Raw genomic sequence first — 12,091 nt, 5'->3', positions numbered from 1 at the left:
TTTGGGACTTTATCGCTGTGATTGCTTAAACTAAAGACAGATACTTGAGTAGTGGGTAAAAATATTCTGCAGAAAGTCAGAAAGCATTGAGGTTCTTGTGTGTTTTTTTTTAATAAGTAATTGATATCAATTACAAGTATTACAAGTAATAATTGAAAGATGTGATCAGTAAATCTGACTGTTTGCAAGGAATCAGCATTTATTTTAATAACTTTCCTATAATAAGTTGAAGTCCTGAACTTATTGAAGCTCTGATTTCCTTCCCTCCCCCCATCCCCCGCCCAGGTGATAAGAAGAGAATCTTCAGTTTTGAATGAAAAACAGATTTTTATCTAATGGAGATAGAGAGGAGAAGCAGTTGTATATTTAAAAAAAAGAACATTTATTAAAGTTGTGAGAGGTGATAAATCTAGTGATATTTTATATTTGATAAATATTGATATTTAGTAATATTTAAGAAATTCATAATCAGAGTGAAAGGATCATTGTTAGGAGCATAAGGAGGAAAAATTGCAAGACATTTCTTTTTACTTGAACTTTTATTCAAATTATGAATATATTATTACAAATAGATCTAAAATCTAATTTAATTGTATACTTCTACAATTTTTTTTAGTATAGTTTGAGGTTAAAATATATAGAGAAATAAAATGCAGAAGTTGTAGACCCAACAGTATAATGTGATTTGATTTGCAAAATGTTCATGTTTATCCACATTATAACCTTAAACTTTATTACCAAGGCAAATCAGTATCTGTTCACTCCTCTACAGATAATTTAACAATTAAAAGTTATGAATACTGATGTCTAAATATCATTCTAGAGGAACCAAAATATTAAAATTCAAAATATAAAATTAGTGTTGTATTGAATACTTCATTGGAATTAATGGTATAAAGTTGATGTTCGAATAGGCCTTCATAATTAACAAAGTAGGCCTTTGAAAAGTAGAGAGCAGGAATTATTAGCAGGAAATGTACAAGTGTTCAAGTTCATCACTCATGGTAAAGGGCAATGGGAACTTTATATGCTCACTTGATACTCTGCTATATTATGAAGCACAATATAGATTTTTTTTTCTTTAAATCCTGTTCTAGTTTGCCGAAGAAAAATATCTGGAGCAAAAGGAAGAGTTTGATTCCCAATGTGAAGATCTTGGTCAAAAACAGCAATAACAAGTCAATATTTTTGGTCACATTTGTCCCTGCAACTGCTTTGAGTTTGTTTGCTTAGCACTTTGTTGTATTTCAGTGGGCCGTTCAGGGATCTTTGGAAACTGTAGGGCTGCACTGAAAGTAGGAAGTGGTATAAACTGCGCAATGGGTAAGACAAGTTTAGAAAGTCAATGGTGCTTGTTGATGGCTGATTCAATGAGTGAGCATGTGTTTTTACATTCATTGACTCTGGAAATAATGAGGCATCTGACCACCTTGGGTAGTGATTTGGAAAGGATAGTGAGTATTTTTTTGCAATGCGATCTGCATTCCTGAAAGGCATGGCATGACAAAAGGTAACGATTTAATGCTCCTCAGTTTTCATAAGTAGTAGATAATTTGGGTGAAATCACAAAGCTTGTTTGAGTTAGTTCTTAGTTATTCACAATCAGATTTATTATTACTGACCAATGTCATGAAATGTGTTGTTTTGCAACAGCAATACAATATAATATATTAAAATTACTGTTTAATTAATAAATATTAAAAAATAAGCAGTTGAAAAAGAACAAAATGGTGAAATAGTGTTCATGGACAATTCAGAAATTTGATGTTTAAAAAAAATTAAAAGTAAAGAATCACATTAATTGTTCTCAGCTTTCAATTTTGGAACGTGTAACATTTAAAAAACTCCTTCTGTAATGTAATCTTGTGATTGTGGAACCTGAAGCAAACCAGCCATGTGTTGAAGTTAAGAAGGCAGTGGCAATTTACAGTTAATTTGTTGAGTTTGTTCCCTGAAGATAAGTAAAATTACAAGGCTGACTTAGGTTTGCGTTAAAGAATATTGCCCAGTTATGCAATCATGAAAAGTGAAAGTAACAAATTTCATTGTTTTGGAAAATAACCCCTACAGATTAGTCATCTAACATCAGATATGTTAAGTTATTCTGCATGAACAAGCAGCTTAACCTGAGACAGTTAAGTTTCTGATGATGATGGTGTTGCTATATGCAGTTGTGTTTATGTATATCCCCATATGCAAAGTTATGTTCATATTTTTGTGCAAGTTTTTGCTTGTTATTTATTTTGGTAGACCACAGGTCATTTTCCATCTCCTCCCACTTGGCCCTTTTACTCTGTTGGTAAAATTTTGTTCCCATCTTCTCTGGCATAACATTAGCACACATTGAAAACCCTTTAAATGATCATCAAGCATTTTGTGACACCCGAAGTTCATGAAGGCCCCAATATAAATTTTAATAATGGACTTTGCTTTGAATGAAGCTCGGAAGCAGTTCAGCTTTTACTCAGTCAGTTGTGGTTAGAAGCCACTTTCTTCAGTGTTCGAGAGTCTTATTGTATAACCATATAACAATTACAGCACGACAGTGGAGCAATTTTTTAAAAAACTAATTTCTGAGTTCAATGTATGTAGATGCAGAACTTGTAAAGTCAAAAATAGATGCTCAACAACAACAACATGAGTGTACTAATCCAGTTGGGATTCTGACATGTGTTTGAATTTATCATTCTACCTGTCAATTATGTACCACACATCCATGATCACTCGTAATGTATTTGCAACAATTAATAATCGAGACTTTATTATTAGGCTTTTAAGGTCCCTATCTATTGCCCTGGAATCCTAGAAGGTCAGCAACTTAAATCTGTCACAATGGGATGCAGCTGTTTCTAGCTAAGCCAATCCAGTACAAGCCTGCAGAATATCCTCTTGATAAAACCAATACAAATGCAGATCATAATCACCCACTCCATCTCCTCTGGTAGAGGCATTGTGCCCACTGGTATCGTATGTTTTTATTCACCACTAACCTGCTCCTTAATGCCCAAGTTGAGTTTCAGGGAGCCACGTTGCTTTAAGCTCTTATTTCTTCCCACATCTCAAGAATGTGCAGGCTGATTGGTTGATTTGCCATGATAAATTTCCCCTAGTGTGTAGTTGTGTGGTAGAATATGGAGGGAGCTGATGAAAATGTGGGGGAATAAAAAAAGTTTGATGTAATGTAAATGGGTAACTGATAATCAGCACAGACCCAGTGGGCTGAAGGGCCTGTTTCTGTGCTTTATCCCTCGATGGGTGCCCTTTACATCAGGGCAGTGTTAGCATCAAGGGTTCTGGAAAAGCTGAAATCAATCAGTGAAACAATTTGTAGCTACTGGTGAAAGCGCAGGCAGCACAGCAGCGTAGTGGTTAGCACAACGCTTCACAGTGTCAATGAGATGGGTTCGATTCCCCATGACCATTTGTAACCAGTTTGTACATTCTCCCCGTGACCATTTGGGTTTCCCCTGGTTTCCTTCTGCATTCCAAAGATGTACAAGAAAGTAAGTACATTAGTCATGTGGGTGTAATTGGGCAGCGCAGGCTCACTGGGCCAAGAGGGCGTGTGACCATACTGTAGCTCTAAGTAAATAAGGAGAAACACTTCATTAGCTGGAATCATACTTTGCAGAAAGAATGATGATTGTGATTGTTGGCAGTCAATCAACCCAGCCCCAAGACTTCACTGCAGAAATTCCTAGGGCAATCATGTACTGTTCATCAGTGACTTTCATCCTTCACAACGTTAAAAATCTGGAAGTTCGCTGTACACTGGACAAATTCATTTACAACTCCACAGTAAGTGAACTAGTAGCTTGTAGCAAGAAGAGGACGCAGACAATAGTCAAGGTATGGGCTGATTAAGTGGCAAGTAACATTCCTGTTAATCAGTCCATGCCTGATTATGCCAGGCACTGACAGTCTTCAACAAAAAGTCTAATCAGATAGCTTTGATCTTCAGTGGCACTGCTGAGGCTGAAGTGCACCTGAAACTCATTTGGACAAGGCACATAAATACCGTGGCCACAAGAGGTAGAAGCTTCATATCTGATGTCCTAAACACTGTCCACCATCTACAAGAAATAAATCTGGAATATGTTGGAATACTTTGCCTTTGCTATAATGATTGTAACTCCCAAAAAACATTGAGAAGCCCAATAACATCCAGAACAAAGTAGCTGGCTTAGTTGTCATTCCAGCAATCGTACTAAATATTCAACCTTTTCACCAGCAGTCGCAAGTTTTACTGCAGTTACTTGACTTAGCTGCACCAAGACCCAAGCTTTCCACACAATCATCAGGAAGGATGACATCAGGAGCCTGGAAACCAACCACCCACAGGTTCCCCTCCAAGTTGCTCCCCACCCTGCACTAAGACCTGAGCTCTCTACACAATGACCGGGGAAGGATAAGGGCATCAGGAGCCTGGAAACCAACCATCTACAGGTTCCCCTCCAAGTCACATCAACCAGAAGTTAGAAATATGAAAATGAGTCTTAATAAAGTATTGCCAGTCATTAATCATCCTGGGTCTAAATCCTGCCCAATGGCAGCACTATGAAAATACCTTGACAAAGAAGGCCCATAGCGATTCAAAAAGGTGATTTACCACCTTCTGTGTTTAAAACAAAAATGAAAATGTTGAAGAATGACATGCTGGATGTAGAGGCTGTTTGGGTGAAAGATAAGGTCCAAGGGAATTCCATCCCTTTCTGTCAGAGGAAGGCAGGGTGAAAGCAAGCTTTGGGAAATGGAGAGTTGTGGATGAGTGCTGCATCAACCACAATGGAGTGGAGAGCCACGTTTACTTAAAAAGGACATCTCAGGTGACCTGGAATGGAAAACTTCTCAGGAACAGATGCTGTGGAGACAGAGAACCTGAGAGAAGGATCAGAATGAGGTTTATTATCACTGGTGTATGTCGTGAAATTTGTTAACTTAGCAGCAGCAGTACAATGAAATACATAATATAGAAGAAAAAAAACTAAATATAATAATAATATACATTACAGTATACGTATATTGAATAGATTAAAAATCATGCAGAAAACAAATAATATATGTTAAAAAAGTGAGGTGATGTTCGAGGGTTCAATGTCCGTTTAGGAATCAGATGGCAGAGGGGAAGTAGCTGTTCCTGAATCATTGAGTGTGTGTCTTCAGGCTCCTGTATCTCCTATCTGATGGTAACAGTGAGAAAAGGGCATGCCCTGGGTGCTGGAGGTGCTTAATAATGGACGCTGCCTTTCTGAGATACTGCTCCTTGAAGATGTTCTGGGTACTTTGTAGGCTAGTACCCAAGGATGGCCTACTTACAAGAGACAGGGTGGGAGGAGGAATAGTCCAGTTAGCTGTGGGAGTCAGTGAGTTTGCTTTAAAAGCTAGTGGATAATTTGTCTGAAATGGAGACAGAGAAATCAGGAAAGGTCAGAAAGCTGTTAGTCATAGTCCAAATGGATTTAAGGGCAGGTTGGGAGTTTGTAGTGAAGTTGATGTTATTGACTAGTTCTGAACTGGAGCAGAAATAAATACATAGTGCTAAAAGAGAACAAAATCAGTGAGGTTGTGTTCTTGGGTTCATTGTCTGCTCAGAAATCTGATGGAGAGGAAGAAGCTTCGATAGGTAAGTAACTTGGATAGGTTGGGTGAGTGGACAAGTTCATGGCAGATGCTATTTAATGTGGATAAATGTGAGGTTATCCACTTTGGTGGCAAGAACAGGAAAACAGATTATTATCTGAATGGTGGCCGATTCGGAAAAGAGGAGGTGCGACGAGACCTGGGTGTCATTGTACACCAGTCATTGAAAGTGGGCATGCAGGTACAGCAGGCGGTGAACAAGGCAAATGGTATGTTGGCATTCATAGCAAGAGGATTTGAGTACAGGAGCAGGGAGGTACTACTGCAGTTGTACAAGGCCTTGGTGAGACCACACCTGGAGTATTGTGTGCAGTTTTGGTCCCCTAATCTGAGGAAAGACATTCTTGCCATAGAGGGAGTACAAAGAAGGTTCACCAGATTGATTCTTGGGATGACAGGGCTTTCATATGATGAAAGACTGGATCGACTAGGCTTATACTCGCGGGATTAGAAGATTGAGGGGGGATCTTATTGAAATGTGTAAAATCCTAAAGGGATTGGACAGGCTAGGTGCAGAAAGATTGTTCCCGATGTTGGGGAAGTCCAGAACGAGGGGTCACAGTTTAAGGATAAAGGGGAAGCCTTTTAGGACCGAGATGAGGGAAAACTTCTTCACACAGAGAGTGGTAAATCTATGGAATTCTCTGCCACAGGAAACAGTTGAGGCCAGTTCATTGGCCATATTTAAGAGGGAATTAGATATGGCCCTTGTGGCTAAAGGGATCGGGAATATGGAGAGAAGGCAGGTATAGGGTTCTGAGTTGGATGATCAGCCATGATCATACTGAATGGTGGTGCAAGCTCGAAGGGCTGAATGGCCTACTCCTGCAGCTATTTTCTATGTTTCTATGTAAGCTGTTCCTAAAATGTTGAGTGTATCTTCGCGCTCCTGTACTTCCTCTCTGGTAGTAGTAATGAGAAGAGGCCATATCCCAAATGGTGAGGGTCTTTAATGATAGGTGCTTCCTTTATGAGCCATCGCTTTAAAAGGTGTCTTTGATGGTGGGGAGACTAGTTCCCATGATGGAGCTGGTTGAGTTTACGACCCTCTGAATCTTTATCCAGTTCTGTGCAGTGGCCGCTCTGTACCAGATGGTGATGCTCCGAGTTAGAATGCTGTCTTGAGTTAGACTGTGAATTTGTGACAGAGATTGCTTTCTGTTAAGTTTTGGAACTTCAGTCTGTTCCTACCATTCGAATATCGTCTTTTAGACTTGCTTCCAGTCTAGGGTGTCAGTGATGGGGAACCAAATAATTTTCGATGCAGTGGAAGAGTTCATATGCACGGAACAGTATTCTGGCTGAGGTGTTCTTTGATGAGGAGCCCCTTCTGATGGGTGCTGACTGCCTCTCTGTCTTGATGAGTTCAGTTCTCAGTGGGGTGGGGTATTGAGCAATTGACTGCAGATGGCCATGACAGCACTAAAGAATTCATGCATATCATGGTTGTTAACACGTTTCTGGACCCTCCTGTACTCTCTTCACCCGCCATCTGTTCTGTAGGCCACATGTTTTTTTTATTGGATCTTGGCATTCATTTTCCTGTAGAGCTGTTTCTTTTCCCTGAGGTATGGTGCAGCTTTCAATCCAGGAACAGTGTGTTTTTGATTAATTAACTGCTGGATTTCCTGGCAACCCCTGTCATAGTGTTTTCTAATCAAGAAGTTGGGATGACCACAATGACTGGACGACACCAGACTTCAGCAGATGGATGGTAATGCTCATGCGTGTGTGCAGATGCAGATGCACACTTGCACACTTTCACACTTGGATGTGCTCAAACACTGCTGTCTCCTTCCATTCCCAGCATCTTCCCCCACTGCTACCACTTGTTGTTAATCAAGAGGAAAATGGAAACTGAGGAAGGTGTACATTATTCAGCTCCTTGTACCTGCTGCATGATTCACTAAGATCATGTCAGTCTTTTACCCCAATACCATTTTCAGCATGAAAACATAAACGTCTGTTTGGAATTTGCTCACTGACTGATTTATGAACATGGCTTCTGTAAATCCATATTGACTCTGGCTAATCCAGAAGCCTGCTATCACTTAATTGTAGATCCTAGCATTTTTTTGTTTAAGATTAGATTATGAGGACACTCAGTCCTCGTTTATTGTCATTTAGAAATGCATGCATTAAAAAATGATACAATGTTCCTCCAGAAAGATATCACAGAAACACAGGACAAACCAAGACTAAAACTGACAAAACCACATAATTGTAACATATAGTTACAACAGCGCAAAGCAATACCGTAATTTGATAAAGAGCAGACCATGGGCACGGTAAAAAGAAAGTCTCAAGTCCTGATAGCCCCATCATCTCACGCAGACGGAAGTGCCACAAACTTGCCGATGCATTGGAAGCACCTGACTGCAGCCGACTCTGAGTCCATCCGAAAACTTTGACCCTCCGATACCGAGCACCATCCTCTGCTGAGCGCTTCGACTTCGCCTCGGCCGCCGAGCAACAAGTAAAGCCCAGGACTCAGGGCCTTCCCCTCTGGAGATTCTGGAACACACAGTAGCAGCGGCAATGAAACAGGCATTTCAGAAGTTTCACCAGATGTTCCTCTGTGCTCTCACATCTGTCTCCATCAAATCAGGATTGTGCACGGCACCCTACTTGACAGATAACAGATATCATTCACCGGAGTGGCCGCTGCAAGCTGCGTTGTGCTGCCATCTTCTCCCTGTTTCCTCTTTCTCTCACATTTTAAATTTCTTCAACTCTAACTTTTTAATATGCTGAGTTATTTGGGCTCCTCACTCATATTAGATCTATAGTTTTGGGAGGCTTTCCTATGTCTCCCATGAGGACATTCATACATAGAAGGATATGGTGCTAGTTCAGGCAAATAAAATTAGCGTAGAAGGTCAGAAAGGTCAATGTGGATGTAGTGAGCTGATGTACAACAGAAATAGGCACAACTCCTAAAGCCTGGCACAAAAAGCATCATATTATAGTACACTGTATTGACATAGTAACATTAAATAACCTAGTCTAGGGTCACTTTAGCACATTCTTGGAAGTTTACCCATTTCTTTAATTTTTTAGATCTACAGTTTAAAAACCACCTCAGCAAATTGAGGATATTTAATTAAGACACATTATTTCCTGTCACTGGATAAGTTGAATATAGTTGAATATTTCAGGTCTTTGGCTGGTTATCTTATGAGGAAAGGTTGACTGAGGTTAAATCTGCTGGAGTTTAGAAGAATTGGAATGGGATGGCTTGATCAAAACATACAGGATCCTGAGACTGAGGAGAAATCTCTCCTCTCGGAGAGCTGTGCAACTCATTGGAATTCTCTGTGCGAGAGAGCTGTGGAAGCAGCCATTGTCAATATTCATCTTGATTATTTTCAGGAATTTGAACAATGAGTGAGAATCCAAGGAGTTGGTATTGTGGCCAAGATTGGATTAGCTATGCTTGTATTGTCTGGAGAGTTGTCATTAACACTAGAACGCACAATTCCATGCTGAGTGATAAACGTTTAAATGATTTGAAGGCATGATTGGAAACAGGTGTGAGTTGTATATAATTCCTCTGTGTAGTTCTCAATCCAGTTTCTATGCAGGCGGTTGATTACTGGTTTCCAGCTTTACCCTTCTTTGGGATTTTACAGTGCTGTTTCAATCTACGTGAAAGAGCAAAACCCTGTAGCAGTTGCTGGAAGTGTTAGCCTATCTACTGCTCGAATCCACCAAAACACGCAATGTTTTGGAGGGACTGAGATAGCTGATTTAAATTTGCTCTTCATTTCCAGCAGGCAGAGTCTACAGAAAGCCTCCGGTATGTATTTGGGGAAAGAAGCAACTGGTGAGGGAACAGTGCTAGAGACCGTGAAGTGCACAGTGGAGATATACATTTGCAGATATGAAGTAGCTATTGGACTTAAAGTAGCATAGACTTCTTCAGTCAAAGGGACTGTATCCTCACTATATTTCTCTGTGCCGGGGTTCTAGCCTTTTTTATGCCATGAACCCCTACTGTTAACTGAGGGGTCCGTGGACCCCAGACTGCTCTGTGCTCTCTGACTATAATGTCATGTCTGCTGTAGTGATTATGTTTAAGCATTCTTATCTTATCGTTTCTCAGCCTTTTGGCTAAGATTAAGTGTAGTGCTGTGTCTAAACTGTATGGCTATTCATATTATCTCTTACTGATGCTTAACAGGCATAATATTGTAATTGAATGATCATTTTGGAGAGAGTTTGGGTCTCAGCCCGAAATTGTAGACTGTATTCCCCTCCATCGATGCTGTCTGGTCAGCTGAGTTCCTCCAGCATCTGTTTATAATCTGGAGAACTAAGTTAAGCAAGGCAGTAAGGCCAATGCATATTTTAAAAAATAGTATATCTGTAGAAATATATACCCATTTTGAAGTTGTGACTCTGGGCGCAGGAACACTAAATAGTAATGTGTATCAGAATATATTATTATGTGAAGCTTTGCCTTTTCTGTTCTTAAGGAGGGAACTTGCATTTAAAATAAATCTATTCTTGAGCCCAGTGTAAAAAAAGTGTTGTCTAGGGCACCAGTAGAATATCTTTTATTCAGAATGCCCGCAGGGGACATTTTATATTTAGTCAAACAAGGTGAGCTTCAATTTAATTCTGGAAAATAATACCTTAAGCATGCAACCTGCTATACTGAGCTGTCAGCCAAGTTTATGGTGATGCATTGTTGGACAGCTTAAAATCACAGCCTTCAGATTTGTGCTCCAAGAAATACAAACTAACCTTGGTGAATGTATTTTGTATTCTGTGTACTTAAAAATATAACAATTAGAAAATACTTAGTAGTTGACTGACTAAATTAGTTCTGATTTTTAAAACTTTTTGTGTTTTACAGATGTTTAAAGTTAAAGATGTGTGTTATTTGTCTTGTACATTGAAATATACAGTGGAATGTGTTGTTAACGGGAACGACCAACTCAATCCAAGATTGTGCTGGGGGCAACTTGCAAGTGTCATCATGTTTCTGGCACTAACATAGCATCCCCACAATTTACTAATCCTGACCCGTTTGTCCTTGGCATGTGGGATGAAACGCATGCTGTCAAGTGGAGAATGTACAAACTTCTTACAGATAGTGGTGGGAATTAAACCCCAATCTTATGATCGCTGGCCCTGGAAAGCATTATGCTAACCCACGATGCTACTGTGCTGCCCTTTACATGTTTAGTATAACAAATACATTTTCTAAGCTGTTGGCTTAGAACAAATGATCTGACCTTGCCTGGTATTAACCAACAAGAACATAGTAAAATCCCAATCTGTTGTTGAGTTAGATGATCACAGTAGCGATTTAGAATATGAGGTTTGAGCTAGAGAAGGTGAAACTGGAAGTAGTTGCCACAGCCTTTTCCTGCGTATTGTAAAATGAAGAGGATCTCAATGGCCAGAACTCTGATCATTGAAATTACTCTGATATTTGCAGCTATTATTTGTAATGTTCTTCTAAAACCCAACAAGGCACGTTATCTAGTATCTCAGTGGGTCCTCCTGAAACTGCAGCTCACGACCGTTTACATTGACGCCATATCCATCTCAGTCACAATGATATGTTGCAGGAAGATTCAAATGTCAGAATTAATGTTTTGCCTGGCATATTTGCCATTTTGTTTTTACTTTGTGCTCCTATTGTATAATTTTATCTATTGGTGTTGCTCAGGCTGTAGCTTGCACCCTTGTACCTACCATTCCTTCACCTCCAACCTCCTGCAGCCTAACTTCAAACTTTAGATCAGGGGTTCCCAACCTTTTTTATACCATGGACCCTTCCCATTAAGCAAGGTTTCATGGACTCCAGGTTGGGGAACCCCTGCTATAGAGCAACCCTTCCAATTGATGGATGGTTGGCAAGCTGGGATTTAGTTTTGACTTTTCTAGTTAGGGGAAAGTTTTAAGGAAACAAGGGTATATTGGTATTCATAATGTAAATGAAGAGACAATTTTACAAGACAAACTGTAATTAAATTGACTACCTTCCCCCCCCCCCCCCCCTTTTGTTTGGAGAAAGGAGCTCTGGGTGCTGGCTCTCAGGCATGGACAATGGGCTGGAGAGAGACCCCGCTCCCCCAGTGATGTGTATGGGGGGTAGGAGAGAGCAATGTCAGTCAAAGAGTTCATCATACCAGAGAGCCCAGAAGAGTGCAATTAAAGGGAAAATTAGAGAAGCACAGGGAGGGTAGGAAAGCAGGTTGGCAAGTGAAATGAAAGAAAATCCAAAATGCCTTCAGAGAAGGAGGATGTAAGGAAATCTTACTGAATATTTTGTACTTCACAAAAGAAGAAAATGGTACTGATGTCATTAAATCAAAATATGAAATATTGAAGTGGGATGGTAGCATAGCATTTACACACCAGCAAATGGAATATCGGCGTTTAGTTCCTGCTGCTGTCCGTTAAGGAGTTTATACTTCCCCTGGTGACAGTATGG

At 39.9% G+C, this 12,091-nt stretch overlaps 1 protein-coding gene across 4 annotated transcripts in view; it reads left to right on the top strand.

Moving 5' to 3' along the window:
* The window catches only part of dennd4a (DENN/MADD domain containing 4A), a 161,973-nt gene that overhangs the window by 22,291 nt on the left and 127,591 nt on the right, over positions 1-12,091 (top strand). The gene's annotated exons all lie outside the window — the stretch shown is intronic.

Source organism: Mobula birostris, chromosome 14, assembly GCF_030028105.1.
Source record: "Mobula birostris isolate sMobBir1 chromosome 14, sMobBir1.hap1, whole genome shotgun sequence".
In the NCBI taxonomy this organism is placed as follows: domain Eukaryota; kingdom Metazoa; phylum Chordata; class Chondrichthyes; order Myliobatiformes; family Myliobatidae; genus Mobula; species Mobula birostris.
Note: the sequence above shows the minus strand (reverse complement) of the source record. Positions and strands in the feature narration are given on the sequence as shown.